Genomic DNA, 24,701 nt, shown 5'->3' with positions numbered 1-24,701 from the left:
TGTGCATTCGCGGACGAGAGAAAGTCTGAGGCAAGTTCGAGTGAACAAGGATGGACTCCTCAGGTCCGTCGTTTCCGTAGTGTAGCGGTTATCACGTCTGCTTCACACGCAGAAGGTCCCCGGTTCGATCCCGGGCGGGAACAGTATTTTCCTGCCTATGTCGTATTGTCCTCCAATGAGCCACGTCGTGTGTGGTTCTGCTGCATGTCCCTTCGGTTGCAAGTACCACATTTATTGAATTTTTTAGTTACGATGGCAACATCACTATAAGTCGTCTGTGAAGAAAGGTGCACACAAGCAGTTTCCGTGGTGTAGCGGTTATCACGTCTGCCTAACACGCAGAAGGTCCCCGGTTCGATCCCGGGCGGAAACACTTTTTCATCACTTTAAGCAAGACGTACTAACATGCATCTGCTACCATCTGTACCCGAAACCTTCGTAATCGCCTTCACGCGTCGGACCCGAGTGTCAATTGCTCACATCGAATAAGAAATTCATTTGATATTGACGGCGAGCTTTTTGCGCTGACTCAGCCACTGACGTGCGATCACTTTGCACAAAACGCTAGGGCTCGTCCGGGATTTGAACCCGGGACCTCCTGCACCCTAAGCAGGAATCATACCCCTAGACCAACGAGCCCTGTGACACGGCGAATGCCAATTATTCCAGTCCCTCGATGTCGTCCAGGGTGCCCTGGAAGTCTCGTGTACGCTGGCGGGATGGGGGCGGCGCGAATTCCTGCGGTCGGCGGCCTTCCTGGGCTATTGGTACCTTCATGTAGAGCTGCCGCTGGGCTCGCACTGCCTGCTGCTGAGAAAGTGATTGCTTTTGCTGATATGACTTGCAATAACGACTGCGCGAAACGCCGCTATCTCGTTAGGGGTGCTACGGCAGACACCCTCTCGAGCACCCCGAAGACTTCTTGCGCCCTCGGCTGTGATGGGTTCCAGGCTGACAAAGGAACTGTCGTGTGTGCATTCGCGGACGAGAGAAAGTCTGAGGCAAGTTCGAGTGAACAAGGATGGACTCCTCAGGTCCGTCGTTTCCGTAGTGTAGCGGTTATCACGTCTGCTTCACACGCAGAAGGTCCCCGGTTCGATCCCGGGCGGGAACAGTATTTTCCTGCCTATGTCGTATTGTCCTCCAATGAGCCACGTCGTGTGTGGTTCTGCTGCATGTCCCTTCGGTTGCAAGTACCACATTTATTGAATTTTTTAGTTACGATGGCAACATCACTATAAGTCGTCTGTGAAGAAAGGTGCACACAAGCAGTTTCCGTGGTGTAGCGGTTATCACGTCTGCCTAACACGCAGAAGGTCCCCGGTTCGATCCCGGGCGGAAACACTTTTTCATCACTTTAAGCAAGACGTACTAACATGCATCTGCTACCATCTGTACCCGAAACCTTCGTAATCGCCTTCACGCGTCGGACCCGAGTGTCAATTGCTCACATCGAATAAGAAATTCATTTGATATTGACGGCGAGCTTTTTGCGCTGACTCAGCCACTGACGTGCGATCACTTTGCACAAAACGCTAGGGCTCGTCCGGGATTTGAACCCGGGACCTCCTGCACCCTAAGCAGGAATCATACCCCTAGACCAACGAGCCCTGTGACACGGCGAATGCCAATTATTCCAGTCCCTCGATGTCGTCCAGGGTGCCCTGGAAGTCTCGTGTACGCTGGCGGGATGGGGGCGGCGCGAATTCCTGCGGTCGGCGGCCTTCCTGGGCTATTGGTACCTTCATGTAGAGCTGCCGCTGGGCTCGCACTGCCTGCTGCTGAGAAAGTGATTGCTTTTGCTGATATGACTTGCAATAACGACTGCGCGAAACGCCGCTATCTCGTTAGGGGTGCTACGGCAGACACCCTCTCGAGCACCCCGAAGACTTCTTGCGCCCTCGGCTGTGATGGGTTCCAGGCTGACAAAGGAACTGTCGTGTGTGCATTCGCGGACGAGAGAAAGTCTGAGGCAAGTTCGAGTGAACAAGGATGGACTCCTCAGGTCCGTCGTTTCCGTAGTGTAGCGGTTATCACGTCTGCTTCACACGCAGAAGGTCCCCGGTTCGATCCCGGGCGGGAACAGTATTTTCCTGCCTATGTCGTATTGTCCTCCAATGAGCCACGTCGTGTGTGGTTCTGCTGCATGTCCCTTCGGTTGCAAGTACCACATTTATTGAATTTTTTAGTTACGATGGCAACATCACTATAAGTCGTCTGTGAAGAAAGGTGCACACAAGCAGTTTCCGTGGTGTAGCGGTTATCACGTCTGCCTAACACGCAGAAGGTCCCCGGTTCGATCCCGGGCGGAAACACTTTTTCATCACTTTAAGCAAGACGTACTAACATGCATCTGCTACCATCTGTACCCGAAACCTTCGTAATCGCCTTCACGCGTCGGACCCGAGTGTCAATTGCTCACATCGAATAAGAAATTCATTTGATATTGACGGCGAGCTTTTTGCGCTGACTCAGCCACTGACGTGCGATCACTTTGCACAAAACGCTAGGGCTCGTCCGGGATTTGAACCCGGGACCTCCTGCACCCTAAGCAGGAATCATACCCCTAGACCAACGAGCCCTGTGACACGGCGAATGCCAATTATTCCAGTCCCTCGATGTCGTCCAGGGTGCCCTGGAAGTCTCGTGTACGCTGGCGGGATGGGGGCGGCGCGAATTCCTGCGGTCGGCGGCCTTCCTGGGCTATTGGTACCTTCATGTAGAGCTGCCGCTGGGCTCGCACTGCCTGCTGCTGAGAAAGTGATTGCTTTTGCTGATATGACTTGCAATAACGACTGCGCGAAACGCCGCTATCTCGTTAGGGGTGCTACGGCAGACACCCTCTCGAGCACCCCGAAGACTTCTTGAGCCCTCGGCTGTGATGGGTTCCAGGCTGACAAAGGAACTGTCGTGTGTGCATTCGCGGACGAGAGAAAGTCTGAGGCAAGTTCGAGTGAACAAGATTGGACTCCTCAGGTCCGTCGTTTCCGTAGTGTAGCGGTTATCACGTCTGCTTCACACGCAGAAGGTCCCCGGTTCGATCCCGGGCGGGAACGGTATTTTCCTGCCTATGTCGTATTGTCCTCCAATGAGCCACGTCGTGTGTGGATCTGCTGCATGTCCCTTCGTTTGCAAGTACCACATTTATTGAATTTTTTAGTTACGATGGCAACATCACTATAAGTCGTCTGTGAAGTAAGGTGCACACAAGCAGTTTCCGTGGTGTAGCGGTTATCACGTCTGCCTAACACGCAGAAGGTCCCCGGTTCGATCCCGGGCGGAAACACTTTTTCATCACTTTAAGCAAGACGTACTAACATGCATCTGCTACCATCTGTACCCGAAACCTTCGTAATCGCCTTCACGCGTCGGACCCGAGTGTCAATTGCTCACATCGAATAAGAAATTCATTTGATATTGACGGCGAGCTTTTTGCGCTGACTCAGCCACTGACGTGCGATCACTTTGCACAAAACGCTAGGGCTCGTCCGGGATTTGAACCCGGGACCTCCCGCACCCTAAGCAGGAATCATACCCCTAGACCAACGAGCCCTGTGACACGGCGAATGCCAATTATTCCAGTCCCTCGATGTCGTCCAGGGTGCCCTGGAAGTCTCGTGTACGCTGGCGGGATGGGGGCGGCGCGAATTCCTGCGGTCGGCGGCCTTCCTGGGCTATTGGTACCTTCATGTAGAGCTGCCGCTGGGCTCGCACTGCCTGCTGCTGAGAAAGTGATTGCTTTTGCTGATATGACTTGCAATAACGACTGCGCGAAACGCCGCTATCTCGTTAGGGGTGCTACGGCAGACACCCTCTCGAGCACCCCGAAGACTTCTTGAGCCCTCGGCTGTGATGGGTTCCAGGCTGACAAAGGAACTGTCGTGTGTGCATTCGCGGACGAGAGAAAGTCTGAGGCAAGTTCGAGTGAACAAGATTGGACTCCTCAGGTCCGTCGTTTCCGTAGTGTAGCGGTTATCACGTCTGCTTCACACGCAGAAGGTCCCCGGTTCGATCCCGGGCGGGAACGGTATTTTCCTGCCTATGTCGTATTGTCCTCCAATGAGCCACGTCGTGTGTGGATCTGCTGCATGTCCCTTCGTTTGCAAGTACCACATTTATTGAATTTTTTAGTTACGATGGCAACATCACTATAAGTCGTCTGTGAAGTAAGGTGCACACAAGCAGTTTCCGTGGTGTAGCGGTTATCACGTCTGCCTAACACCCAGAAGGTCCCCGGTTCGATCCCGGGCGGAAACACTTTTTCATCACTTTAAGCAAGACGTACTAACATGCATCTGCTACCATCTGTACCCGAAACCTTCGTAATCGCCTTCACGCGTCGGACCCGAGTGTCAATTGCTCACATCGAATAAGAAATTCATTTGATATTGACGGCGAGCTTTTTGCGCTGACTCAGCCACTGACGTGCGATCACTTTGCACAAAACGCTAGGGCTCGTCCGGGATTTGAACCCGGGACCTCCTGCACCCTAAGCAGGAATCATACCCCTAGACCAACGAGCCCTGTGACACGGCGAATGCCAATTATTCCAGTCCCTCGATGTCGTCCAGGGTGCCCTGGAAGTCTCGTGTACGCTGGCGGGATGGGGGCGGCGCGAATTCCTGCGGTCGGCGGCCTTCCTGGGCTATTGGTACCTTCATGTAGAGCTGCCGCTGGGCTCGCACTGCCTGCTGCTGAGAAAGTGATTGCTTTTGCTGATATGACTTGCAATAACGACTGCGCGAAACGCCGCTATCTCGTTAGGGGTGCTACGGCAGACACCCTCTCGAGCACCCCGAAGACTTCTTGAGCCCTCGGCTGTGATGGGTTCCAGGCTGACAAAGGAACTGTCGTGTGTGCATTCGCGGACGAGAGAAAGTCTGAGGCAAGTTCGAGTGAACAAGGATGGACTCCTCAGGTCCGTCGTTTCCGTAGTGTAGCGGTTATCACGTCTGCTTCACACGCAGAAGGTCCCCGGTTCGATCCCGGGCGGGAACAGTATTTTCCTGCCTATGTCGTATTGTCCTCCAATGAGCCACGTCGTGTGTGGATCTGCTGCATGTCCCTTCGTTTGCAAGTACCACATTTATTGAATTTTTTAGTTACGATGGCAACATCACTATAAGTCGTCTGTGAAGTAAGGTGCACACAAGCAGTTTCCGTGGTGTAGCGGTTATCACGTCTGCCTAACACGCAGAAGGTCCCCGTTTCGATCCCGGGCGGAAACACTTTTTCATCACTTTAAGCAAGACGTACTAACATGCATCTGCTACCATCTGTACCCGAAACCTTCGTAATCGCCTTCACGCGTCGGACCCGAGTGTCAATTGCTCACATCGAATAAGAAATTCATTTGATATTGACGGCGAGCTTTTTGCGCTGACTCAGCCACTGACGTGCGATCACTTTGCACAAAACGCTAGGGCTCGTCCGGGATTTGAACCCGGGACCTCCTGCACCCTAAGCAGGAATCATACCCCTAGACCAACGAGCCCTGTGACACGGCGAATGCCAAATATTCCAGTCCCTCGATGTCGTCCAGGGTGCCCTGGAAGTCTCGTGTACGCTGGCGGGATGGGGGCGGCGCGAATTCCTGCGGTCGGCGGCCTTCCTGGGCTATTGGTACCTTCATGTAGAGCTGCCGCTGGGCTCGCACTGCCTGCTGCTGAGAAAGTGATTGCTTTTGCTGATATGACTTGCAATAACGACTGCGCGAAACGCCGCTATCTCGTTAGGGGTGCTACGGCAGACACCCTCTCGAGCACCCCGAAGACTTCTTGAGCCCTCGGCTGTGATGGGTTCCAGGCTGACAAAGGAACTGTCGTGTGTGCATTCGCGGACGAGAGAAAGTCTGAGGCAAGTTCGAGTGAACAAGGATGGACTCCTCAGGTCCGTCGTTTCCGTAGTGTAGCGGTTATCACGTCTGCTTCACACGCAGAAGGTCCCCGGTTCGATCCCGGGCGGGAACAGTATTTTCCTGCCTATGTCGTATTGTCCTCCAATGAGCCACGTCGTGTGTGGATCTGCTGCATGTCCCTTCGTTTGCAAGTACCACATTTATTGAATTTTTTAGTTACGATGGCAACATCACTATAAGTCGTCTGTGAAGTAAGGTGCACACAAGCAGTTTCCGTGGTGTAGCGGTTATCACGTCTGCCTAACACGCAGAAGGTCCCCGTTTCGATCCCGGGCGGAAACACTTTTTCATCACTTTAAGCAAGACGTACTAACATGCATCTGCTACCATCTGTACCCGAAACCTTCGTAATCGCCTTCACGCGTCGGACCCGAGTGTCAATTGCTCACATCGAATAAGAAATTCATTTGATATTGACGGCGAGCTTTTTGCGCTGACTCAGCCACTGACGTGCGATCACTTTGCACAAAACGCTAGGGCTCGTCCGGGATTTGAACCCGGGACCTCCTGCACCCTAAGCAGGAATCATACCCCTAGACCAACGAGCCCTGTGACACGGCGAATGCCAATTATTCCAGTCCCTCGATGTCGTCCAGGGTGCCCTGGAAGTCTCGTGTACGCTGGCGGGATGGGGGCGGCGCGAATTCCTGCGGTCGGCGGCCTTCCTGGGCTATTGGTACCTTCATGTAGAGCTGCCGCTGGGCTCGCACTGCCTGCTGCTGAGAAAGTGATTGCTTTTGCTGATATGACTTGCAATAACGACTGCGCGAAACGCCGCTATCTCGTTAGGGGTGCTACGGCAGACACCCTCTCGAGCACCCCGAAGACTTCTTGAGCCCTCGGCTGTGATGGGTTCCAGGCTGACAAAGGAACTGTCGTGTGTGCATTCGCGGACGAGAGAAAGTCTGAGGCAAGTTCGAGTGAACAAGGATGGACTCCTCAGGTCCGTCGTTTCCGTAGTGTAGCGGTTATCACGTCTGCTTCACACGCAGAAGGTCCCCGGTTCGATCCCGGGCGGGAACAGTATTTTCCTGCCTATGTCGTATTGTCCTCCAATGAGCCACGTCGTGTGTGGATCTGCTGCATGTCCCTTCGTTTGCAAGTACCACATTTATTGAATTTTTTAGTTACGATGGCAACATCACTATAAGTCGTCTGTGAAGTAAGGTGCACACAAGCAGTTTCCGTGGTGTAGCGGTTATCACGTCTGCCTAACACGCAGAAGGTCCCCGTTTCGATCCCGGGCGGAAACACTTTTTCATCACTTTAAGCAAGACGTACTAACATGCATCTGCTACCATCTGTACCCGAAACCTTCGTAATCGCCTTCACGCGTCGGACCCGAGTGTCAATTGCTCACATCGAATAAGAAATTCATTTGATATTGACGGCGAGCTTTTTGCGCTGACTCAGCCACTGACGTGCGATCACTTTGCACAAAACGCTAGGGCTCGTCCGGGATTTGAACCCGGGACCTCCTGCACCCTAAGCAGGAATCATACCCCTAGACCAACGAGCCCTGTGACACGGCGAATGCCAATTATTCCAGTCCCTCGATGTCGTCCAGGGTGCCCTGGAAGTCTCGTGTACGCTGGCGGGATGGGGGCGGCGCGAATTCCTGCGGTCGGCGGCCTTCCTGGGCTATTGGTACCTTCATGTAGAGCTGCCGCTGGGCTCGCACTGCCTGCTGCTGAGAAAGTGATTGCTTTTGCTGATATGACTTGCAATAACGACTGCGCGAAACGCCGCTATCTCGTTAGGGGTGCTACGGCAGACACCCTCTCGAGCACCCCGAAGACTTCTTGAGCCCTCGGCTGTGATGGGTTCCAGGCTGACAAAGGAACTGTCGTGTGTGCATTCGCGGACGAGAGAAAGTCTGAGGCAAGTTCGAGTGAACAAGGATGGACTCCTCAGGTCCGTCGTTTCCGTAGTGTAGCGGTTATCACGTCTGCTTCACACGCAGAAGGTCCCCGGTTCGATCCCGGGCGGGAACAGTATTTTCCTGCCTATGTCGTATTGTCCTCCAATGAGCCACGTCGTGTGTGGATCTGCTGCATGTCCCTTCGTTTGCAAGTACCACATTTATTGAATTTTTTAGTTACGATGGCAACATCACTATAAGTCGTCTGTGAAGTAAGGTGCACACAAGCAGTTTCCGTGGTGTAGCGGTTATCACGTCTGCCTAACACGCAGAAGGTCCCCGTTTCGATCCCGGGCGGAAACACTTTTTCATCACTTTAAGCAAGACGTACTAACATGCATCTGCTACCATCTGTACCCGAAACCTTCGTAATCGCCTTCACGCGTCGGACCCGAGTGTCAATTGCTCACATCGAATAAGAAATTCATTTGATATTGACGGCGAGCTTTTTGCGCTGACTCAGCCACTGACGTGCGATCACTTTGCACAAAACGCTAGGGCTCGTCCGGGATTTGAACCCGGGACCTCCTGCACCCTAAGCAGGAATCATACCCCTAGACCAACGAGCCCTGTGACACGGCGAATGCCAATTATTCCAGTCCCTCGATGTCGTCCAGGGTGCCCTGGAAGTCTCGTGTACGCTGGCGGGATGGGGGCGGCGCGAATTCCTGCGGTCGGCGGCCTTCCTGGGCTATTGGTACCTTCATGTAGAGCTGCCGCTGGGCTCGCACTGCCTGCTGCTGAGAAAGTGATTGCTTTTGCTGATATGACTTGCAATAACGACTGCGCGAAACGCCGCTATCTCGTTAGGGGTGCTACGGCAGACACCCTCTCGAGCACCCCGAAGACTTCTTGAGCCCTCGGCTGTGATGGGTTCCAGGCTGACAAAGGAACTGTCGTGTGTGCATTCGCGGACGAGAGAAAGTCTGAGGCAAGTTCGAGTGAACAAGGATGGACTCCTCAGGTCCGTCGTTTCCGTAGTGTAGCGGTTATCACGTCTGCTTCACACGCAGAAGGTCCCCGGTTCGATCCCGGGCGGGAACAGTATTTTCCTGCCTATGTCGTATTGTCCTCCAATGAGCCACGTCGTGTGTGGATCTGCTGCATGTCCCTTCGTTTGCAAGTACCACATTTATTGAATTTTTTAGTTACGATGGCAACATCACTATAAGTCGTCTGTGAAGTAAGGTGCACACAAGCAGTTTCCGTGGTGTAGCGGTTATCACGTCTGCCTAACACGCAGAAGGTCCCCGTTTCGATCCCGGGCGGAAACACTTTTTCATCACTTTAAGCAAGACGTACTAACATGCATCTGCTACCATCTGTACCCGAAACCTTCGTAATCGCCTTCACGCGTCGGACCCGAGTGTCAATTGCTCACATCGAATAAGAAATTCATTTGATATTGACGGCGAGCTTTTTGCGCTGACTCAGCCACTGACGTGCGATCACTTTGCACAAAACGCTAGGGCTCGTCCGGGATTTGAACCCGGGACCTCCTGCACCCTAAGCAGGAATCATACCCCTAGACCAACGAGCCCTGTGACACGGCGAATGCCAATTATTCCAGTCCCTCGATGTCGTCCAGGGTGCCCTGGAAGTCTCGTGTACGCTGGCGGGATGGGGGCGGCGCGAATTCCTGCGGTCGGCGGCCTTCCTGGGCTATTGGTACCTTCATGTAGAGCTGCCGCTGGGCTCGCACTGCCTGCTGCTGAGAAAGTGATTGCTTTTGCTGATATGACTTGCAATAACGACTGCGCGAAACGCCGCTATCTCGTTAGGGGTGCTACGGCAGACACCCTCTCGAGCACCCCGAAGACTTCTTGAGCCCTCGGCTGTGATGGGTTCCAGGCTGACAAAGGAACTGTCGTGTGTGCATTCGCGGACGAGAGAAAGTCTGAGGCAAGTTCGAGTGAACAAGGATGGACTCCTCAGGTCCGTCGTTTCCGTAGTGTAGCGGTTATCACGTCTGCTTCACACGCAGAAGGTCCCCGGTTCGATCCCGTGCGGGAACAGTATTTTAATGCCTATGTCGTATTGTCCTCCAATGAGCCACGTCGTGTGTGGATCTGCTGCATGTCCCTTCGTTTGCAAGTACCACATTTATTGAATTTTTTAGTTACGATGGCAACATCACTATAAGTCGTCTGTGAAGTAAGGTGCACACAAGCAGTTTCCGTGGTGTAGCGGTTATCACGTCTGCCTAACACGCAGAAGGTCCCCGTTTCGATCCCGGGCGGAAACACTTTTTCATCACTTTAAGCAAGACGTACTAACATGCATCTGCTACCATCTGTACCCGAAACCTTCGTAATCGCCTTCACGCGTCGGACCCGAGTGTCAATTGCTCACATCGAATAAGAAATTCATTTGATATTGACGGCGAGCTTTTTGCGCTGACTCAGCCACTGACGTGCGATCACTTTGCACAAAACGCTAGGGCTCGTCCGGGATTTGAACCCGGGACCTCCTGCACCCTAAGCAGGAATCATACCCCTAGACCAACGAGCCCTGTGACACGGCGAATGCCAATTATTCCAGTCCCTCGATGTCGTCCAGGGTGTCCTGGAAGTCTCGTGTACGCTGGCGGGATGGGGGCGGCGCGAATTCCTGCGGTCGGCGGCCTTCCTGGGCTATTGGTACCTTCATGTAGAGCTGCCGCTGGGCTCGCACTGCCTGCTGCTGAGAAAGTGATTGCTTTTGCTGATATGACTTGCAATAACTACTGCGCGAAACGCCGCTATCTCGTTAGGGGTGCTACGGCAGACACCCTCTCGAGCACCCCGAAGACTTCTTGAGCCATCGGCTGTGATGGGTTCCAGGCTGACAAAGGAACTGTCGTGTGTGCATTCGCGGACGAGAGAAAGTCTGAGGCAAGTTCGAGTGAACAAGGATGGACTCCTCAGGTCCGTCGTTTCCGTAGTGTAGCGGTTATCACGTCTGCTTCACACGCAGAAGGTCCCCGGTTCGATCCCGGGCGGGAACAGTATTTTCCTGCCTATGTCGTATTGTCCTCCAATGAGCCACGTCGTGTGTGGATCTGCTGCATGTCCCTTCGTTTGCAAGTACCACATTTATTGAATTTTTTAGTTACGATGGCAACATCACTATAAGTCGTCTGTGAAGTAAGGTGCACACAAGCAGTTTCCGTGGTGTAGCGGTTATCACGTCTGCCTAACACGCAGAAGGTCCCCGTTTCGATCCCGGGCGGAAACACTTTTTCATCACTTTAAGCAAGACGTACTAACATGCATCTGCTACCATCTGTACCCGAAACCTTCGTAATCGCCTTCACGCGTCGGACCCGAGTGTCAATTGCTCACATCGAATAAGAAATTCATTTGATATTGACGGCGAGCTTTTTGCGCTGACTCAGCCACTGACGTGCGATCACTTTGCACAAAACGCTAGGGCTCGTCCGGGATTTGAACCCGGGACCTCCTGCACCCTAAGCAGGAATCATACCCCTAGACCAACGAGCCCTGTGACACGGCGAATGCCAATTATTCCAGTCCCTCGATGTCGTCCAGGGTGCCCTGGAAGTCTCGTGTACGCTGGCGGGATGGGGGCGGCGCGAATTCCTGCGGTCGGCGGCCTTCCTGGGCTATTGGTACCTTCATGTAGAGCTGCCGCTGGGCTCGCACTGCCTGCTGCTGAGAAAGTGATTGCTTTTGCTGATATGACTTGCAATAACGACTGCGCGAAACGCCGCTATCTCGTTAGGGGTGCTACGGCAGACACCCTCTCGAGCACCCCGAAGACTTCTTGAGCCCTCGGCTGTGATGGGTTCCAGGCTGACAAAGGAACTGTCGTGTGTGCATTCGCGGACGAGAGAAAGTCTGAGGCAAGTTCGAGTGAACAAGGATGGACTCCTCAGGTCCGTCGTTTCCGTAGTGTAGCGGTTATCACGTCTGCTTCACACGCAGAAGGTCCCCGGTTCGATCCCGGGCGGGAACAGTATTTTCCTGCCTATGTCGTATTGTCCTCCAATGAGCCACGTCGTGTGTGGATCTGCTGCATGTCCCTTCGTTTGCAAGTACCACATTTATTGAATTTTTTAGTTACGATGGCAACATCACTATAAGTCGTCTGTGAAGTAAGGTGCACACAAGCAGTTTCCGTGGTGTAGCGGTTATCACGTCTGCCTAACACGCAGAAGGTCCCCGTTTCGATCCCGGGCGGAAACACTTTTTCATCACTTTAAGCAAGACGTACTAACATGCATCTGCTACCATCTGTACCCGAAACCTTCGTAATCGCCTTCACGCGTCGGACCCGAGTGTCAATTGCTCACATCGAATAAGAAATTCATTTGATATTGACGGCGAGCTTTTTGCGCTGACTCAGCCACTGACGTGCGATCACTTTGCACAAAACGCTAGGGCTCGTCCGGGATTTGAACCCGGGACCTCCTGCACCCTAAGCAGGAATCATACCCCTAGACCAACGAGCCCTGTGACACGGCGAATGCCAATTATTCCAGTCCCTCGATGTCGTCCAGGGTGCCCTGGAAGTCTCGTGTACGCTGGCGGGATGGGGGCGGCGCGAATTCCTGCGGTCGGCGGCCTTCCTGGGCTATTGGTACCTTCATGTAGAGCTGCCGCTGGGCTCGCACTGCCTGCTGCTGAGAAAGTGATTGCTTTTGCTGATATGACTTGCAATAACGACTGCGCGAAACGCCGCTATCTCGTTAGGGGTGCTACGGCAGACACCCTCTCGAGCACCCCGAAGACTTCTTGAGCCCTCGTCTGTGATGGGTTCCAGGCTGACAAAGGAACTGTCGTGTGTGCATTCGCGGACGAGAGAAAGTCTGAGGCAAGTTCGAGTGAACAAGGATGGACTCCTCAGGTCCGTCGTTTCCGTAGTGTAGCGGTTATCACGTCTGCTTCACACGCAGAAGGTCCCCGGTTCGATCCCGGGCGGGAACAGTATTTTCCTGCCTATGTCGTATTGTCCTCCAATGAGCCACGTCGTGTGTGGATCTGCTGCATGTCCCTTCGTTTGCAAGTACCACATTTATTGAATTTTTTAGTTACGATGGCAACATCACTATAAGTCGTCTGTGAAGTAAGGTGCACACAAGCAGTTTCCGTGGTGTAGCGGTTATCACGTCTGCCTAACACGCAGAAGGTCCCCGTTTCGATCACGGGCGGAAACACTTTTTCATCACTTTAAGCAAGACGTACTAACATGCATCTGCTACCATCTGTACCCGAAACCTTCGTAATCGCCTTCACGCGTCGGACCCGAGTGTCAATTGCTCACATCGAATAAGAAATTCATTTGATATTGACGGCGAGCTTTTTGCGCTGACTCAGCCACTGACGTGCGATCACTTTGCACAAAACGCTAGGGCTCGTCCGGGATTTGAACCCGGGACCTCCTGCACCCTAAGCAGGAATCATACCCCTAGACCAACGAGCCCTGTGACACGGCGAATGCCAATTATTCCAGTCCCTCGATGTCGTCCAGGGTGCCCTGGAAGTCTCGTGTACGCTGGCGGGATGGGGGCGGCGCGAATTCCTGCGGTCGGCGGCCTTCCTGGGCTATTGGTACCTTCATGTAGAGCTGCCGCTGGGCTCGCACTGCCTGCTGCTGAGAAAGTGATTGCTTTTGCTGATATGACTTGCAATAACGACTGCGCGAAACGCCGCTATCTCGTTAGGGGTGCTACGGCAGACACCCTCTCGAGCACCCCGAAGACTTCTTGAGCCCTCGGCTGTGATGGGTTCCAGGCTGACAAAGGAACTGTCGTGTGTGCATTCGCGGACGAGAGAAAGTCTGAGGCAAGTTCGAGTGAACAAGGATGGACTCCTCAGGTCCGTAGTTTCCGTAGTGTAGCGGTTATCACGTCTGCTTCACACGCAGAAGGTCCCCGGTTCGATCCCGGGCGGGAACAGTATTTTCCTGCCTATGTCGTATTGTCCTCCAATGAGCCACGTCGTGTGTGGATCTGCTGCATGTCCCTTCGTTTGCAAGTACCACATTTATTGAATTTTTTAGTTACGATGGCAACATCACTATAAGTCGTCTGTGAAGTAAGGTGCACACAAGCAGTTTCCGTGGTGTAGCGGTTATCACGTCTGCCTAACACGCAGAAGGTCCCCGTTTCGATCCCGGGCGGAAACACTTTTTCATCACTTTAAGCAAGACGTACTAACATGCATCTGCTACCATCTGTACCCGAAACCTTCGTAATCGCCTTCACGCGTCGGACCCGAGTGTCAATTGCTCACATCGAATAAGAAATTCATTTGATATTGACGGCGAGCTTTTTGCGCTGACTCAGCCACTGACGTGCGATCACTTTGCACAAAACGCTAGGGCTCGTCCGGGATTTGAACCCGGGACCTCCTGCACCCTAAGCAGGAATCATACCCCTAGACCAACGAGCCCTGTGACACGGCGAATGCCAATTATTCCAGTCCCTCGATGTCGTCCAGGGTGTTAGGCAGACGTGATAACCGCTACACCACGGAAACTGCTTGTGTGCACCTTACTTCACAGACGACTTATAGTGATGTTGCCATCGTAACTAAAAAATTCAATAAATGTGGTACTTGCAAACGAAGGGACATGCAGCAGATCCACACACGACGTGGCTCATTGGAGGACAATACGACATAGGCAGGAAAATACTGTTCCCGCCCGGGATCGAACCGGGGACCTTCTGCGTGTGAAGCAGACGTGATAAGGTCCCCGGTTCGATCCCGGGCGGAAACACTTTTTCATCACTTTAAGCAAGACGTACTAACATGCATCTGCTACCATCTGTACCCGAAACCTTCGTAATCGCCTTCACGCGTCGGACCCGAGTGTCAATTGCTCACATCGAATAAGAAATTCATTTGATATTGACGGCGAGCTTTTTGCGCTGACTCAGCCACTGACGTGCGATCACTTTGCACAAAACGCTAGGGCTCGTCCGGGATTTGAACCCGGGACCTCCTGCACCCTAAGCAGGAATCATACCCCTAGACCAACGAGCCCTGTGACACGGCGAATGCCAATTATTCCAGTCCCTCGATGTCGTCCAGGGTGCCCTGGAAGTCTCGTGTACGCTGGCGGGATGGGGGCGGCGCGAATTCCTGCGGTCGGCGGCCTTCCTGGGCTATTGGTACCTTCATGTAGAGCTGCCGCTGGGCTCGCACTGCCTGCTGCTGAGAAAGTGATTGCTTTTGCTGATATGACTTGCAATAACGACTGCGCGAAACGCCGCTATCTCGTTAGGGGTGCTACGGCAGACACCCTCTCGAGCACCCCGAAGACTTCTTGAGCCCTCGGCTGTGATGGGTTCCAGGCTGACAAAGGAACTGTCGTGTGTGCATTCGCGGACGAGAGAAAGTCTGAGGCAAGTTCGAGTGAACAAGGATGGACTCCTCAGGTCCGTCGTTTCCGTAGTGTAGCGGTTATCACGTCTGCTTCACACGCAGAAGGTCCCCGGTTCGATCCCGGGCGGGAACAGTATTTTCCTGCCTATGTCGTATTGTCCTCCAATGAGCCACGTCGTGTGTGGATCTGCTGCATGTCCCTTCGTTTGCAAGTACCACATTTATTGAATTTTTTAGTTACGATGGCAACATCACTATAAGTCGTCTGTGAAGTAAGGTGCACACAAGCAGTTTCCGTGGTGTAGCGGTTATCACGTCTGCCTAACACGCAGAAGGTCCCCGTTTCGATCCCGGGCGGAAACACTTTTTCATCACTTTAAGCAAGACGTACTAACATGCATCTGCTACCATCTGTACCCGAAACCTTCGTAATCGCCTTCACGCGTCGGACCCGAGTGTCAATTGCTCACATCGAATAAGAAATTCATTTGATATTGACGGCGAGCTTTTTGCGCTGACTCAGCCACTGACGTGCGATCACTTTGCACAAAACGCTAGGGCTCGTCCGGGATTTGAACCCGGGACCTCCTGCACCCTAAGCAGGAATCATACCCCTAGACCAACGAGCCCTGTGACACGGCGAATGCCAATTATTCCAGTCCCTCGATGTCGTCCAGGGTGCCCTGGAAGTCTCGTGTACGCTGGCGGGATGGGGGCGGCGCGAATTCCTGCGGTCGGCGGCCTTCCTGGGCTATTGGTACCTTCATGTAGAGCTGCCGCTGGGCTCGCACTGCCTGCTGCTGAGAAAGTGATTGCTTTTGCTGATATGACTTGCAATAACGACTGCGCGAAACGCCGCTATCTCGTTAGGGGTGCTACGGCAGACACCCTCTCGAGCACCCCGAAGACTTCTTGAGCCCTCGGCTGTGATGGGTTCCAGGCTGACAAAGGAACTGTCGTGTGTGCATTCGCGGACGAGAGAAAGTCTGAGGCAAGTTCGAGTGAACAAGGATGGACTCCTCAGGTCCGTCGTTTCCGTAGTGTAGCGGTTATCACGTCTGCTTCACACGCAGAAGGTCCCCGGTTCGATCCCGGGCGGGAACAGTATTTTCCTGCCTATGTCGTATTGTCCTCCAATGAGCCACGTCGTGTGTGGATCTGCTGCATGTCCCTTCGTTTGCAAGTACCACATTTATTGAATTTTTTAGTTACGATGGCAACATCACTATAAGTCGTCTGTGAAGTAAGGTGCACACAAGCAGTTTCCGTGGTGTAGCGGTTATCACGTCTGCCTAACACGCAGAAGGTCCCCGGTTCGATCCCGGGCGGAAACACTTTTTCATCACTTTAAGCAAGACGTACTAACATGCATCTGCTACCATCTGTACCCGAAACCTTCGTAATCGCCTTCACGCGTCGGACCCGAGTGTCAATTGCTCACATCGAATAAGAAATTCATTTGATATTGACGGCGAGCTTTTTGCGCTGACTCAGCCACTGACGTGCGATCACTTTGCACAAAACGCTAGGGCTCGTCCGGGATTTGAACCCGGGACCTCCTGCACCCTAAGCAGGAATCATACCCCTAGACCAACGAGCCCTGTGACACGGCGAATGCCAATTATTCCAGTCCCTCGATGTCGTCCAGGGTGCCCTGGAAGTCTCGTGTACGCTGGCGGGATGGGGGCGGCGCGAATTCCTGCGGTCGGCGGCCTTCCTGGGCTATTGGTACCTTCATGTAGAGCTGCCGCTGGGCTCGCACTGCCTGCTGCTGAGAAAGTGATTGCTTTTGCTGATATGACTTGCAATAACGACTGCGCGAAACGCCGCTATCTCGTTAGGGGTGCTACGGCAGACACCCTCTCGAGCACCCCGAAGACTTCTTGAGCCCTCGGCTGTGATGGGTTCCAGGCTGACAAAGGAACTGTCGTGTGTGCATTCGCGGACGAGAGAAAGTCTGAGGCAAGTTCGAGTGAACAAGGATGGACTCCTCAGGTCCGTCGTTTCCGTAGTGTAGCGGTTATCACGTCTGCTTCACACGCAGAAGGTCCCCGGTTCGATCCCGGGCGGGAACAGTATTTTCCTGCCTATGTCGTATTGTCCTCCAATGAGCCACGTCGTGTGTGGATCTGCTGCATGTCCCTTCGTTTGCAAGTACCACATTTATTGAATTTTTTAGTTACGATGGCAACATCACTATAAGTCGTCTGTGAAGTAAGGTGCACACAAGCAGTTTCCGTGGTGTAGCGGTTATCACGTCTGCCTAACACGCAGAAGGTCCCCGTTTCGATCCCGGGCGGAAACACTTTTTCATCACTTTAAGCAAGACGTACTAACATGCATCTGCTACCATCTGTACCCGAAACCTTCGTAATCGCCTTCACGCGTCGGACCCGAGTGTCAATTGCTCACATCGAATAAGAAATTCATTTGATATTGACGGCGAGCTTTTTGCGCTGACTCAGCCACTGACGTGCGATCACTTTGCACAAAACGCTAGGGCTCGTCCGGGATTTGAACCCGGGACCTCCTGCACCCTAAGCAGGAATCATACCCCTAGACCAACGAGCCCTGTGACACGGCGAATGCCAATTATTCCAGTCCCTCGATGTCGTCCAGGGTGCCCTGGAAGTCTCGTGTACGCTGGCGGGATGGGGGCGGCGCGAATTCCTGCGGTCGGCGGCCTTCCTGGGCTATTGGTACCTTCATGTAGAGCTGCCGCTGGGCTCGCACTGCCTGCTGCTGAGAAAGTGATTGCTTTTGCTGATATGACTTGCAATAACGACTGCGCGAAACGCCGCTATCTCGTTAGGGGTGCTACGGCAGACACCCTCTCGAGCACCCCGAAGACTTCTTGAGCCCTCGGCTGTGATGGGTTCCAGGCTGACAAAGGAACTGTCGTGTGTGCATTCGCGGACGAGAGAAAGTCTGAGGCAAGTTCGAGTGAACAAGGATGGACTCCTCAGGTCCGTCGTTTCCGTAGTGTAGCGGTTATCACGTCTGCTTCACACGCAGAAGGTCCCCGGTTCGATCCCGGGCGGGAACAGTATTTTCCTGCCTATGTCGTATTGTCCTCCAATGAGCCACGTCGTGTGTGGATCTGCTGCATGTCCCTTCGTTTGCAAGTACCACATTTATTGAATTTTTTAGTTACGATGGCAACATCACTATAAGTCGTCTGTGAAGTAAGGTGCACACAAGCAGTTTCCGTGGTGTAGCGGTTATCACGTCTGCCTAACACGCAGAAGGTCCCCGTTTCGATCCCGGGCGGAAACACTTTTTCATCACTTTAAGCAAGACGTACTAACATGCATCTGCTACCATCTGTACCCGAAACCTTCGTAATCGCCTTCACGCGTCGGACCCGAGTGTCAATTGCTCACATCGAATAAGAAATTCATTTGATATTGACGGCGAGCTTTTTGCGCTGACTCAGCCACTGACGTGCGATCACTTTGCACAAAACGCTAGGGCTCGTCCGGGATTTGAACCCGGGACCTCCTGCACCCTAAGCAGGAATCATACCCCTAGACCAACGAGCCCTGTGACACGGCGAATGCCAATTATTCCAGTCACTCGATGTCGTCCAGGGTGCCCTGGAAGTCTCGTGTACGCTGGCGGGATGGGGGCGGCGCGAATTCCTGCGGTCGGCGGCCTTCCTGGGCTATTGGTACCTTCATGTAGAGCTGCCGCTGGGCTCGCACTGCCTGCTGCTGAGAAAGTGATTGCTTTTGCTGATATGACTTGCAATAACGACTGCGCGAAACGCCGCTATCTCGTTAGGGGTGCTACGGCAGACACCCTCTCGAGCACCCCGAAGACTTCTTGAGCCCTCGGCTGTGATGGGTTCCAGGCTGACAAAGGAACTGTCGTGTGTGCATTCGCGGACGAGAGAAAGTCTGAGGCAAGTTCGAGTGAACAAGGATGGACTCCTCAGGTCCCTCGTTTCCGTAGTGTAGCGGTTATCACGTCTGCTTCACACGCAGAAGGTCCCCGGTTCGATCCCGGGCGGGAACAGTATTTTCCTGCCTATGTCGTATTGTCCTCCAATGAGCCACGTCGTGTGTGGATCTGCTGCATGTCCCTTCGTTTGCAAGTACCACATTTATTGAATTTTTTAGTTACGGGCGGGAACAGTATTTTCCTGCCTATGTCGTATTGTCCTCCAATGAGCCACGTCGTGTGTGGATCTGCTGCATGTCCCTTCGTTTGCAAGTACCACATTTATTGAATTTTTTAGTTACGATGGCAACATCACTATAAGTCGTCTGTGAAGTAAGGTGCACACAAGCAGTTTCCGTGGTGTAGCGGTTATCACGTCTGCCTAACACGCAGAAGGTCCCCGTTTCGATCCCGGGCGGAAACACTTTTTCATCACTTTAAGCAAGACGTACTAACATGCATCTGCTACCATCTGTACCCGAAACCTTCGTAATCGCCTTCACGCGTCGGACCCGAGTGTCAATTGCTCACATCGAATAAGAAATTCATTTGATATTGACGGCGAGCTTTTTGCGCTGACTCAGCCACTGACGTGCGATCACTTTGCACAAAACGCTAGGGCTCGTCCGGGATTTGAACCCGGGACCTCCTGCACCCTAAGCAGGAATCATACCCCTAGACCAACGAGCCCTGTGACACGGCGAATGCCAATTATTCCAGTCCCTCGATGTCGTCCAGGGTGCCCTGGAAGTCTCGTGTACGCTGGCGGGATGGGGGCGGCGCGAATTCCTGCGGTCGGCGGCCTTCCTGGGCTATTGGTACCTTCATGTAGAGCTGCCGCTGGGCTCGCACTGCCTGCTGCTGAGAAAGTGATTGCTTTTGCTGATATGACTTGCAATAACGACTGCGCGAAACGCCGCTATCTCGTTAGGGGTGCTACGGCAGACACCCTCTCGAGCACCCCGAAGACTTCTTGAGCCCTCGTCTGTGATGGGTTCCAGGCTGACAAAGGAACTGTCGTGTGTGCATTCGCGGACGAGAGAAAGTCTGAGGCAAGTTCGAGTGAACAAGGATGGACTCCTCAGGTCCGTCGTTTCCGTAGTGTAGCGGTTATCACGTCTGCTTCACACGCAGAAGGTCCCCGGTTCGATCCCGGGCGGGAACAGTATTTTCCTGCCTATGTCGTATTGTCCTCCAATGAGCCACGTCGTGTGTGGATCTGCTGCATGTCCCTTCGTTTGCAAGTACCACATTTATTGAATTTTTTAGTTACGATGGCAACATCACTATAAGTCGTCTGTGAAGTAAGGTGCACACAAGCAGTTTCCGTGGTGTAGCGGTTATCACGTCTGCCTAACACGCAGAAGGTCCCCGTTTCGATCCCGGGCGGAAACACTTTTTCATCACTTTAAGCAAGACGTACTAACATGCATCTGCTACCATCTGTACCCGAAACCTTCGTAATCGCCTTCACGCGTCGGACCCGAGTGTCAATTGCTCACATCGAATAAGAAATTCATTTGATATTGACGGCGAGCTTTTTGCGCTGACTCAGCCACTGACGTGCGATCACTTTGCACAAAACGCTAGGGCTCGTCCGGGATTTGAACCCGGGACCTCCTGCACCCTAAGCAGGAATCATACCCCTAGACCAACGAGCCCTGTGACACGGCGAATGCCAATTATTCCAGTCCCTCGATGTCGTCCAGGGTGCCCTGGAAGTCTCGTGTACGCTGGCGGGATGGGGGCGGCGCGAATTCCTGCGGTCGGCGGCCTTCCTGGGCTATTGGTACCTTCATGTAGAGCTGCCGCTGGGCTCGCACTGCCTGCTGCTGAGAAAGTGATTGCTTTTGCTGATATGACTTGCAATAACGACTGCGCGAAACGCCGCTATCTCGTTAGGGGTGCTACGGCAGACACCCTCTCGAGCACCCCGAAGACTTCTTGCGCCCTCGGCTGTGATGGGTTCCAGGCTGACAAAGGAACTGTCGTGTGTGCATTCGCGGACGAGAGAAAGTCTGAGGCAAGTTCGAGTGAACAAGGATGGACTCCTCAGGTCCGTCGTTTCCGTAGTGTAGCGGTTATCACGTCTGCTTCACACGCAGAAGGTCCCCGGTTCGATCCCGGGCGGGAACAGTATTTTCCTGCCTATGTCGTATTGTCCTCCAATGAGCCACGTCGTGTGTGGTTCTGCTGCATGTCCCTTCGGTTGCAAGTACCACATTTATTGAATTTTTTAGTTACGATGGCAACATCACTATAAGTCGTCTCTGAAGAAAGGTGCACACAAGCAGTTTCCGTGGTGTAGCGGTTATCACGTCTGCCTAACACGCAGAAGGTCCCCGGTTCGATCCCGGGCGGAAACACTTTTTCATCACTTTAAGCAAGACGTACTAACATGCATCTGCTACCATCTGTACCCGAAACCTTCGTAATCGCCTTCACGCGTCGGACCCGAGTGTCAATTGCTCACATCGAATAAGAAATTCATTTGATATTGACGGCGAGCTTTTTGCGCTGACTCAGCCACTGACGTGCGATCACTTTGCACAAAACGCTAGGGCTCGTCCGGGATTTGAACCCGGGACCTCCTGCACCCTAAGCAGGAATCATACCCCTAGACCAACGAGCCCTGTGACACGGCGAATGCCAATTATTCCAGTCCCTCGATGTCGTCCAGGGTGCCCTGGAAGTCTCGTGTACGCTGGCGGGATGGGGGCGGCGCGAATTCCTGCGGTCGGCGGCCTTCCTGGGCTATTGGTACCTTCATGTAGAGCTGCCGCTGGGCTCGCACTGCCTGCTGCTGAGAAAGTGATTGCTTTTGCTGATATGACTTGCAATAACGACTGCGCGAAACGCCGCTATCTCGTTAGGGGTGCTACGGCAGACACCCTCTCGAGCACCCCGAAGACTTCTTGCGCCCTCGGCTGTGATGGGTTCCAGGCTGACAAAGGAACTGTCGTGTGTGCATTCGCGGACGAGAGAAAGTCTGAGGCAAGTTCGAGTGAACAAGGATGGACTCCTCAGGTCCGTCGTTTCCGTAGTGTAGCGGTTATCACGTCTGCTTCACACGCAGAAGGTCCCCGGTTCGATCCCGGGCGGGAACAGTATTTTCCTGCCTATGTCGTATTGTCCTCCAATGAGCCACGTCGTGTGTGGTTCTGCTGCATGTCCCTTCGGTTGCAAGTACCACATTTATTGAATTTTTTAGTTACGATGGCAACATCACTATAAGTCGTCTGTGAAGAAAGGTGCACACAAGCAGTTTCCGTGGTGTAGCGGTTATCACGTCTGCCTAACACGCAGAAGGTCCCCGGTTCGATCCCGGGCGGAAACACTTTTTCATCACTTTAAGCAAGACGTACTAACATGCATCTGCTACCATCTGTACCCGAAACCTTCGTAATCGCCTTCACGCGTCGGACCCGAGTGTCAATTGCTCACATCGAATAAGAAATTCATTTGATATTGACGGCGAGCTTTTTGCGCTGACTCAGCCACTGACGTGCGATCACTTTGCACAAAACGCTAGGGCTCGTCCGGGATTTGAACCCGGGACCTCCTGCACCCTAAGCAGGAATCATACCCCTAGACCAACGAGCCCTGTGACACGGCGAATGCCAATTATTCCAGTCCCTCGATGTCGTCCAGGGTGCCCTGGAAGTCTCGTGTACGCTGGCGGGATGGGGGCGGCGCGAATTCCTGCGGTCGGCGGCCTTCCTGGGCTATTGGTACCTTCATGTAGAGCTGCCGCTGGGCTCGCACTGCCTGCTGCTGAGAAAGTGATTGCTTTTGCTGATATGACTTGCAATAACGACTGCGCGAAACGCCGCTATCTCGTTAGGGGTGCTACGGCAGACACCCTCTCGAGCACCCCGAAGACTTCTTGCGCCCTCGGCTGTGATGGGTTCCAGGCTGACAAAGGAACTGTCGTGTGTGCATTCGCGGACGAGAGAAAGTCTGAGGCAAGTTCGAGTGAACAAGGATGGACTCCTCAGGTCCGTCGTTTCCGTAGTGTAGCGGTTATCACGTCTGCTTCACACGCAGAAGGTCCCCGGTTCGATCCCGGGCGGGAACAGTATTTTCCTGCCTATGTCGTATTGTCCTCCAATGAGCCACGTCGTGTGTGGTTCTGCTGCATGTCCCTTCGGTTGCAAGTACCACATTTATTGAATTTTTTAGTTACGATGGCAACATCACTATAAGTCGTCTGTGAAGAAAGGTGCACACAAGCAGTTTCCGTGGTGTAGCGGTTATCACGTCTGCCTAACACGCAGAAGGTCCCCGGTTCGATCCCGGGCGGAAACACTTTTTCATCACTTTAAGCAAGACGTACTAACATGCATCTGCTACCATCTGTACCCGAAACCTTCGTAATCGCCTTCACGCGTCGGACCCGAGTGTCAATTGCTCACATCGAATAAGAAATTCATTTGATATTGACGGCGAGCTTTTTGCGCTGACTCAGCCACTGACGTGCGATCACTTTGCACAAAACGCTAGGGCTCGTCCGGGATTTGAACCCGGGACCTCCTGCACCCTAAGCAGGAATCATACCCCTAGACCAACGAGCCCTGTGACACGGCGAATGCCAATTATTCCAGTCCCTCGATGTCGTCCAGGGTGCCCTGGAAGTCTCGTGTACGCTGGCGGGATGGGGGCGGCGCGAATTCCTGCGGTCGGCGGCCTTCCTGGGCTATTGGTACCTTCATGTAGAGCTGCCGCTGGGCTCGCACTGCCTGCTGCTGAGAAAGTGATTGCTTTTGCTGATATGACTTGCAATAACGACTGCGCGAAACGCCGCTATCTCGTTAGGGGTGCTACGGCAGACACCCTCTCGAGCACCCCGAAGACTTCTTGCGCCCTCGGCTGTGATGGGTTCCAGGCTGACAAAGGAACTGTCGTGTGTGCATTCGCGGACGAGAGAAAGTCTGAGGCAAGTTCGAGTGAACAAGGATGGACTCCTCAGGTCCGTCGTTTCCGTAGTGTAGCGGTTATCACGTCTGCTTCACACGCAGAAGGTCCCCGGTTCGATCCCGGGCGGGAACAGTATTTTCCTGCCTATGTCGTATTGTCCTCCAATGAGCCACGTCGTGTGTGGTTCTGCTGCATGTCCCTTCGGTTGCAAGTACCACATTTATTGAATTTTTTAGTTACGATGGCAACATCACTATAAGTCGTCTGTGAAGAAAGGTGCACACAAGCAGTTTCCGTGGTGTAGCGGTTATCACGTCTGCCTAACACGCAGAAGGTCCCCGGTTCGATCCCGGGCGGAAACACTTTTTCATCACTTTAAGCAAGACGTACTAACATGCATCTGCTACCATCTGTACCCGAAACCTTCGTAATCGCCTTCACGCGTCGGACCCGAGTGTCAATTGCTCACATCGAATAAGAAATTCATTTGATATTGACGGCGAGCTTTTTGCGCTGACTCAGCCACTGACGTGCGATCACTTTGCACAAAACGCTAGGGCTCGTCCGGGATTTGAACCCGGGACCTCCTGCACCCTAAGCAGGAATCATACCCCTAGACCAACGAGCCCTGTGACACGGCGAATGCCAATTATTCCAGTCCCTCGATGTCGTC

At 53.3% G+C, this 24,701-nt stretch overlaps 76 non-coding genes across 76 annotated transcripts; 50 read left to right on the top strand and 26 right to left on the bottom strand.

Moving 5' to 3' along the window:
- Positions 1–70: 70 nt before the first annotated feature.
- Trnav-cac lies at positions 71–143 on the top strand. The gene has a single exon. It is a non-coding gene; the product is annotated as a tRNA-Val (tRNA).
- Positions 144–300: 157 nt separating this feature from the next.
- Positions 301–373, top strand: Trnav-aac. The gene has a single exon. It is a non-coding gene; the product is annotated as a tRNA-Val (tRNA).
- Positions 374–567: 194 nt separating this feature from the next.
- Trnap-agg lies at positions 568–639 on the bottom strand. Its single transcript has one exon. It is a non-coding gene; the product is annotated as a tRNA-Pro (tRNA).
- A 402-nt stretch (positions 640–1,041) lies between these two features.
- Positions 1,042–1,114, top strand: Trnav-cac. Its single transcript has one exon. It is a non-coding gene; the product is annotated as a tRNA-Val (tRNA).
- A 157-nt stretch (positions 1,115–1,271) lies between these two features.
- On the top strand, positions 1,272–1,344 carry Trnav-aac. The gene has a single exon. It is a non-coding gene; the product is annotated as a tRNA-Val (tRNA).
- A 194-nt stretch (positions 1,345–1,538) lies between these two features.
- Trnap-agg lies at positions 1,539–1,610 on the bottom strand. The gene has a single exon. It is a non-coding gene; the product is annotated as a tRNA-Pro (tRNA).
- Positions 1,611–2,012: 402 nt separating this feature from the next.
- Trnav-cac lies at positions 2,013–2,085 on the top strand. Its single transcript has one exon. It is a non-coding gene; the product is annotated as a tRNA-Val (tRNA).
- Positions 2,086–2,242: 157 nt separating this feature from the next.
- Positions 2,243–2,315, top strand: Trnav-aac. The gene has a single exon. It is a non-coding gene; the product is annotated as a tRNA-Val (tRNA).
- A 194-nt stretch (positions 2,316–2,509) lies between these two features.
- Trnap-agg lies at positions 2,510–2,581 on the bottom strand. Its single transcript has one exon. It is a non-coding gene; the product is annotated as a tRNA-Pro (tRNA).
- Positions 2,582–2,983: 402 nt separating this feature from the next.
- Positions 2,984–3,056, top strand: Trnav-cac. The gene has a single exon. It is a non-coding gene; the product is annotated as a tRNA-Val (tRNA).
- A 157-nt stretch (positions 3,057–3,213) lies between these two features.
- Positions 3,214–3,286, top strand: Trnav-aac. Its single transcript has one exon. It is a non-coding gene; the product is annotated as a tRNA-Val (tRNA).
- Positions 3,287–3,480: 194 nt separating this feature from the next.
- Trnap-agg lies at positions 3,481–3,552 on the bottom strand. The gene has a single exon. It is a non-coding gene; the product is annotated as a tRNA-Pro (tRNA).
- Positions 3,553–3,954: 402 nt separating this feature from the next.
- Trnav-cac lies at positions 3,955–4,027 on the top strand. Its single transcript has one exon. It is a non-coding gene; the product is annotated as a tRNA-Val (tRNA).
- A 157-nt stretch (positions 4,028–4,184) lies between these two features.
- Positions 4,185–4,257, top strand: Trnav-aac. The gene has a single exon. It is a non-coding gene; the product is annotated as a tRNA-Val (tRNA).
- A 194-nt stretch (positions 4,258–4,451) lies between these two features.
- Positions 4,452–4,523, bottom strand: Trnap-agg. Its single transcript has one exon. It is a non-coding gene; the product is annotated as a tRNA-Pro (tRNA).
- A 402-nt stretch (positions 4,524–4,925) lies between these two features.
- On the top strand, positions 4,926–4,998 carry Trnav-cac. Its single transcript has one exon. It is a non-coding gene; the product is annotated as a tRNA-Val (tRNA).
- Positions 4,999–5,155: 157 nt separating this feature from the next.
- Positions 5,156–5,228, top strand: Trnav-aac. The gene has a single exon. It is a non-coding gene; the product is annotated as a tRNA-Val (tRNA).
- Positions 5,229–5,422: 194 nt separating this feature from the next.
- On the bottom strand, positions 5,423–5,494 carry Trnap-agg. Its single transcript has one exon. It is a non-coding gene; the product is annotated as a tRNA-Pro (tRNA).
- Positions 5,495–5,896: 402 nt separating this feature from the next.
- Trnav-cac lies at positions 5,897–5,969 on the top strand. The gene has a single exon. It is a non-coding gene; the product is annotated as a tRNA-Val (tRNA).
- A 157-nt stretch (positions 5,970–6,126) lies between these two features.
- Trnav-aac lies at positions 6,127–6,199 on the top strand. The gene has a single exon. It is a non-coding gene; the product is annotated as a tRNA-Val (tRNA).
- Positions 6,200–6,393: 194 nt separating this feature from the next.
- On the bottom strand, positions 6,394–6,465 carry Trnap-agg. Its single transcript has one exon. It is a non-coding gene; the product is annotated as a tRNA-Pro (tRNA).
- Positions 6,466–6,867: 402 nt separating this feature from the next.
- Trnav-cac lies at positions 6,868–6,940 on the top strand. The gene has a single exon. It is a non-coding gene; the product is annotated as a tRNA-Val (tRNA).
- Positions 6,941–7,097: 157 nt separating this feature from the next.
- Positions 7,098–7,170, top strand: Trnav-aac. Its single transcript has one exon. It is a non-coding gene; the product is annotated as a tRNA-Val (tRNA).
- A 194-nt stretch (positions 7,171–7,364) lies between these two features.
- Positions 7,365–7,436, bottom strand: Trnap-agg. Its single transcript has one exon. It is a non-coding gene; the product is annotated as a tRNA-Pro (tRNA).
- A 402-nt stretch (positions 7,437–7,838) lies between these two features.
- Trnav-cac lies at positions 7,839–7,911 on the top strand. The gene has a single exon. It is a non-coding gene; the product is annotated as a tRNA-Val (tRNA).
- Positions 7,912–8,068: 157 nt separating this feature from the next.
- Trnav-aac lies at positions 8,069–8,141 on the top strand. Its single transcript has one exon. It is a non-coding gene; the product is annotated as a tRNA-Val (tRNA).
- A 194-nt stretch (positions 8,142–8,335) lies between these two features.
- Positions 8,336–8,407, bottom strand: Trnap-agg. Its single transcript has one exon. It is a non-coding gene; the product is annotated as a tRNA-Pro (tRNA).
- Positions 8,408–8,809: 402 nt separating this feature from the next.
- On the top strand, positions 8,810–8,882 carry Trnav-cac. The gene has a single exon. It is a non-coding gene; the product is annotated as a tRNA-Val (tRNA).
- Positions 8,883–9,039: 157 nt separating this feature from the next.
- Positions 9,040–9,112, top strand: Trnav-aac. The gene has a single exon. It is a non-coding gene; the product is annotated as a tRNA-Val (tRNA).
- Positions 9,113–9,306: 194 nt separating this feature from the next.
- Positions 9,307–9,378, bottom strand: Trnap-agg. Its single transcript has one exon. It is a non-coding gene; the product is annotated as a tRNA-Pro (tRNA).
- Positions 9,379–9,780: 402 nt separating this feature from the next.
- On the top strand, positions 9,781–9,853 carry Trnav-cac. Its single transcript has one exon. It is a non-coding gene; the product is annotated as a tRNA-Val (tRNA).
- Positions 9,854–10,010: 157 nt separating this feature from the next.
- Trnav-aac lies at positions 10,011–10,083 on the top strand. The gene has a single exon. It is a non-coding gene; the product is annotated as a tRNA-Val (tRNA).
- Positions 10,084–10,277: 194 nt separating this feature from the next.
- On the bottom strand, positions 10,278–10,349 carry Trnap-agg. Its single transcript has one exon. It is a non-coding gene; the product is annotated as a tRNA-Pro (tRNA).
- A 402-nt stretch (positions 10,350–10,751) lies between these two features.
- On the top strand, positions 10,752–10,824 carry Trnav-cac. Its single transcript has one exon. It is a non-coding gene; the product is annotated as a tRNA-Val (tRNA).
- Positions 10,825–10,981: 157 nt separating this feature from the next.
- On the top strand, positions 10,982–11,054 carry Trnav-aac. The gene has a single exon. It is a non-coding gene; the product is annotated as a tRNA-Val (tRNA).
- A 194-nt stretch (positions 11,055–11,248) lies between these two features.
- Trnap-agg lies at positions 11,249–11,320 on the bottom strand. The gene has a single exon. It is a non-coding gene; the product is annotated as a tRNA-Pro (tRNA).
- Positions 11,321–11,722: 402 nt separating this feature from the next.
- Positions 11,723–11,795, top strand: Trnav-cac. The gene has a single exon. It is a non-coding gene; the product is annotated as a tRNA-Val (tRNA).
- Positions 11,796–11,952: 157 nt separating this feature from the next.
- Trnav-aac lies at positions 11,953–12,025 on the top strand. Its single transcript has one exon. It is a non-coding gene; the product is annotated as a tRNA-Val (tRNA).
- Positions 12,026–12,219: 194 nt separating this feature from the next.
- Trnap-agg lies at positions 12,220–12,291 on the bottom strand. Its single transcript has one exon. It is a non-coding gene; the product is annotated as a tRNA-Pro (tRNA).
- Positions 12,292–12,693: 402 nt separating this feature from the next.
- Trnav-cac lies at positions 12,694–12,766 on the top strand. Its single transcript has one exon. It is a non-coding gene; the product is annotated as a tRNA-Val (tRNA).
- A 157-nt stretch (positions 12,767–12,923) lies between these two features.
- Positions 12,924–12,996, top strand: Trnav-aac. Its single transcript has one exon. It is a non-coding gene; the product is annotated as a tRNA-Val (tRNA).
- Positions 12,997–13,190: 194 nt separating this feature from the next.
- On the bottom strand, positions 13,191–13,262 carry Trnap-agg. The gene has a single exon. It is a non-coding gene; the product is annotated as a tRNA-Pro (tRNA).
- A 402-nt stretch (positions 13,263–13,664) lies between these two features.
- On the top strand, positions 13,665–13,737 carry Trnav-cac. Its single transcript has one exon. It is a non-coding gene; the product is annotated as a tRNA-Val (tRNA).
- Positions 13,738–13,894: 157 nt separating this feature from the next.
- Positions 13,895–13,967, top strand: Trnav-aac. Its single transcript has one exon. It is a non-coding gene; the product is annotated as a tRNA-Val (tRNA).
- Positions 13,968–14,161: 194 nt separating this feature from the next.
- Trnap-agg lies at positions 14,162–14,233 on the bottom strand. Its single transcript has one exon. It is a non-coding gene; the product is annotated as a tRNA-Pro (tRNA).
- A 522-nt stretch (positions 14,234–14,755) lies between these two features.
- On the bottom strand, positions 14,756–14,827 carry Trnap-agg. Its single transcript has one exon. It is a non-coding gene; the product is annotated as a tRNA-Pro (tRNA).
- Positions 14,828–15,229: 402 nt separating this feature from the next.
- On the top strand, positions 15,230–15,302 carry Trnav-cac. Its single transcript has one exon. It is a non-coding gene; the product is annotated as a tRNA-Val (tRNA).
- A 157-nt stretch (positions 15,303–15,459) lies between these two features.
- On the top strand, positions 15,460–15,532 carry Trnav-aac. Its single transcript has one exon. It is a non-coding gene; the product is annotated as a tRNA-Val (tRNA).
- A 194-nt stretch (positions 15,533–15,726) lies between these two features.
- Trnap-agg lies at positions 15,727–15,798 on the bottom strand. Its single transcript has one exon. It is a non-coding gene; the product is annotated as a tRNA-Pro (tRNA).
- Positions 15,799–16,200: 402 nt separating this feature from the next.
- On the top strand, positions 16,201–16,273 carry Trnav-cac. Its single transcript has one exon. It is a non-coding gene; the product is annotated as a tRNA-Val (tRNA).
- A 157-nt stretch (positions 16,274–16,430) lies between these two features.
- Trnav-aac lies at positions 16,431–16,503 on the top strand. Its single transcript has one exon. It is a non-coding gene; the product is annotated as a tRNA-Val (tRNA).
- Positions 16,504–16,697: 194 nt separating this feature from the next.
- Positions 16,698–16,769, bottom strand: Trnap-agg. The gene has a single exon. It is a non-coding gene; the product is annotated as a tRNA-Pro (tRNA).
- A 402-nt stretch (positions 16,770–17,171) lies between these two features.
- On the top strand, positions 17,172–17,244 carry Trnav-cac. The gene has a single exon. It is a non-coding gene; the product is annotated as a tRNA-Val (tRNA).
- Positions 17,245–17,401: 157 nt separating this feature from the next.
- Positions 17,402–17,474, top strand: Trnav-aac. The gene has a single exon. It is a non-coding gene; the product is annotated as a tRNA-Val (tRNA).
- Positions 17,475–17,668: 194 nt separating this feature from the next.
- Trnap-agg lies at positions 17,669–17,740 on the bottom strand. The gene has a single exon. It is a non-coding gene; the product is annotated as a tRNA-Pro (tRNA).
- A 402-nt stretch (positions 17,741–18,142) lies between these two features.
- On the top strand, positions 18,143–18,215 carry Trnav-cac. The gene has a single exon. It is a non-coding gene; the product is annotated as a tRNA-Val (tRNA).
- A 157-nt stretch (positions 18,216–18,372) lies between these two features.
- Positions 18,373–18,445, top strand: Trnav-aac. Its single transcript has one exon. It is a non-coding gene; the product is annotated as a tRNA-Val (tRNA).
- A 194-nt stretch (positions 18,446–18,639) lies between these two features.
- Trnap-agg lies at positions 18,640–18,711 on the bottom strand. Its single transcript has one exon. It is a non-coding gene; the product is annotated as a tRNA-Pro (tRNA).
- A 402-nt stretch (positions 18,712–19,113) lies between these two features.
- Trnav-cac lies at positions 19,114–19,186 on the top strand. Its single transcript has one exon. It is a non-coding gene; the product is annotated as a tRNA-Val (tRNA).
- A 276-nt stretch (positions 19,187–19,462) lies between these two features.
- Trnav-aac lies at positions 19,463–19,535 on the top strand. Its single transcript has one exon. It is a non-coding gene; the product is annotated as a tRNA-Val (tRNA).
- A 194-nt stretch (positions 19,536–19,729) lies between these two features.
- On the bottom strand, positions 19,730–19,801 carry Trnap-agg. Its single transcript has one exon. It is a non-coding gene; the product is annotated as a tRNA-Pro (tRNA).
- Positions 19,802–20,203: 402 nt separating this feature from the next.
- Positions 20,204–20,276, top strand: Trnav-cac. Its single transcript has one exon. It is a non-coding gene; the product is annotated as a tRNA-Val (tRNA).
- A 157-nt stretch (positions 20,277–20,433) lies between these two features.
- On the top strand, positions 20,434–20,506 carry Trnav-aac. The gene has a single exon. It is a non-coding gene; the product is annotated as a tRNA-Val (tRNA).
- A 194-nt stretch (positions 20,507–20,700) lies between these two features.
- Positions 20,701–20,772, bottom strand: Trnap-agg. The gene has a single exon. It is a non-coding gene; the product is annotated as a tRNA-Pro (tRNA).
- Positions 20,773–21,174: 402 nt separating this feature from the next.
- On the top strand, positions 21,175–21,247 carry Trnav-cac. The gene has a single exon. It is a non-coding gene; the product is annotated as a tRNA-Val (tRNA).
- A 157-nt stretch (positions 21,248–21,404) lies between these two features.
- Positions 21,405–21,477, top strand: Trnav-aac. Its single transcript has one exon. It is a non-coding gene; the product is annotated as a tRNA-Val (tRNA).
- Positions 21,478–21,671: 194 nt separating this feature from the next.
- On the bottom strand, positions 21,672–21,743 carry Trnap-agg. The gene has a single exon. It is a non-coding gene; the product is annotated as a tRNA-Pro (tRNA).
- A 402-nt stretch (positions 21,744–22,145) lies between these two features.
- On the top strand, positions 22,146–22,218 carry Trnav-cac. The gene has a single exon. It is a non-coding gene; the product is annotated as a tRNA-Val (tRNA).
- A 157-nt stretch (positions 22,219–22,375) lies between these two features.
- On the top strand, positions 22,376–22,448 carry Trnav-aac. The gene has a single exon. It is a non-coding gene; the product is annotated as a tRNA-Val (tRNA).
- A 194-nt stretch (positions 22,449–22,642) lies between these two features.
- On the bottom strand, positions 22,643–22,714 carry Trnap-agg. The gene has a single exon. It is a non-coding gene; the product is annotated as a tRNA-Pro (tRNA).
- Positions 22,715–23,116: 402 nt separating this feature from the next.
- On the top strand, positions 23,117–23,189 carry Trnav-cac. Its single transcript has one exon. It is a non-coding gene; the product is annotated as a tRNA-Val (tRNA).
- Positions 23,190–23,346: 157 nt separating this feature from the next.
- Positions 23,347–23,419, top strand: Trnav-aac. The gene has a single exon. It is a non-coding gene; the product is annotated as a tRNA-Val (tRNA).
- A 194-nt stretch (positions 23,420–23,613) lies between these two features.
- Positions 23,614–23,685, bottom strand: Trnap-agg. The gene has a single exon. It is a non-coding gene; the product is annotated as a tRNA-Pro (tRNA).
- A 402-nt stretch (positions 23,686–24,087) lies between these two features.
- Trnav-cac lies at positions 24,088–24,160 on the top strand. Its single transcript has one exon. It is a non-coding gene; the product is annotated as a tRNA-Val (tRNA).
- Positions 24,161–24,317: 157 nt separating this feature from the next.
- Trnav-aac lies at positions 24,318–24,390 on the top strand. The gene has a single exon. It is a non-coding gene; the product is annotated as a tRNA-Val (tRNA).
- Positions 24,391–24,584: 194 nt separating this feature from the next.
- On the bottom strand, positions 24,585–24,656 carry Trnap-agg. Its single transcript has one exon. It is a non-coding gene; the product is annotated as a tRNA-Pro (tRNA).
- Positions 24,657–24,701: the final 45 nt, after the last annotated feature.

The sequence above is a fragment of the Schistocerca americana genome, chromosome 2, assembly GCF_021461395.2.
Source record: "Schistocerca americana isolate TAMUIC-IGC-003095 chromosome 2, iqSchAmer2.1, whole genome shotgun sequence".
Taxonomy (NCBI): domain Eukaryota; kingdom Metazoa; phylum Arthropoda; class Insecta; order Orthoptera; family Acrididae; genus Schistocerca; species Schistocerca americana.
Note: the sequence above shows the minus strand (reverse complement) of the source record. Positions and strands in the feature narration are given on the sequence as shown.